Source organism: Lagenorhynchus albirostris, chromosome 10 (genome assembly GCF_949774975.1).
Source record: "Lagenorhynchus albirostris chromosome 10, mLagAlb1.1, whole genome shotgun sequence".
NCBI classification, from domain to species: Eukaryota; Metazoa; Chordata; class Mammalia; order Artiodactyla; family Delphinidae; genus Lagenorhynchus; species Lagenorhynchus albirostris.
The window spans coordinates 74,451,393-74,452,772 of NC_083104.1; positions in this window are offsets into that span (position 1 = coordinate 74,451,393).

A 1,380-nucleotide genomic window follows, 5' to 3' on the forward strand; every position below is an offset into this window, starting at 1 on the left:
CCTGGATTTTAGAATCACCATCTACGGGAGAAAGGAAAGAGGGGAACATTGTGAAAAACTGTGTCACAAGGATTAAGTGGCCACGTCAGGGAAAGGTTTCCTGGCTCTCATTTCTCCCGGCCCTATCTGGCAATCGGCAACCCCAGTGAAGTCTAGGAATGAAGCTGGGTTTGTTATTGCCTTTCATTCTGTGGATTGTGACTCATTAGCGAGCCCTGAAATCAGTTCAGCCTGACTCACTTTGGCCCCATGACTCCTCTGGACTGAAATTGCGGAGTTAAAGCTGAGATCCCCATCACCTAGCCTGCATTAAGAAGCTCGCTGCTGTTTTCTATAGGTGTATCTCTGAGAGAGTTTCCTAACCTGGGGTTTGTGGTCCATTGGTTGTCAAATTCATTTAGGGGTTGGTAACTACATTTTAAAAATAATGAAGGGGACTTCCCTGGTGGTCCAGTGGTTAAGACTTTGCACTTCCACTGCAGGGGGCACGGGTTAGATCCCTGGTCAGGGAACTAAGATCCCGCATGCCAGACAGCCAAAAAAAAAAAAGAAGAATACAGTGAATTGGAATAGAAATATCAGAGTATCAGAGTACACTACATGTAACAAGGGTAGCCATTATTTTATGAAAACTTTCAGTTTATACACACACACACACACACACACACACACACACACGTATTCGTGTACTGAGACTCAATGTAAAAAGTATTTTCAACTGTGGGTCCCAATATAAACAGATTTTAAAAATCAGGTGGAACAGGGCAGAAAATGTAATAGCTGTCATTACAAGGTCAGCAACCCTCTACCCAGCGGGGCTCCCCAAGCCACTCTCAGCCATGCAGTCTTCCCTTTTATAGGCTGGGGGTGGGTGCCGGGGTAGAGCTTACAAGCCTAGTTTTGCTATTTTGTAACTCCGTAAGTAATGTGCCTAGCACCTTGCTTTAGAATGTAGGGCTGCTACATTCTCAAGAGTTATTCTCAGAATTGGGGCTTTAGATGCATTTGGGGAGACAAATGGAAAATAAACACTATGCCAGGCACCAGGAGTACAAAATAAACAAGGCTCCCAATTCTCTACCTTCCGAATAACTGTTTTCTGCATAGTGGGAGCGGGAACCCCCCAGAGTGGCCTCCGGGAAACGGAAAGGGAAAATGTCATGTAAGAGCAGCCATTCACGAACCCTCACCTACAGTTGTCCTCCTCATGGTCCAGACCAGAACTGGGAACTTAATACTATTTAAGGAAACAAATTTAACTTGCGAACTGGTAGAGGTTTGCCATCAACTCCCCAAACGACCACTGGAAAAATCTACTGATCAAGTAAAGCCAAGTTTACTGGACCCACTGCAGCGAAGCGGAACTCCACTTTGGCAGTC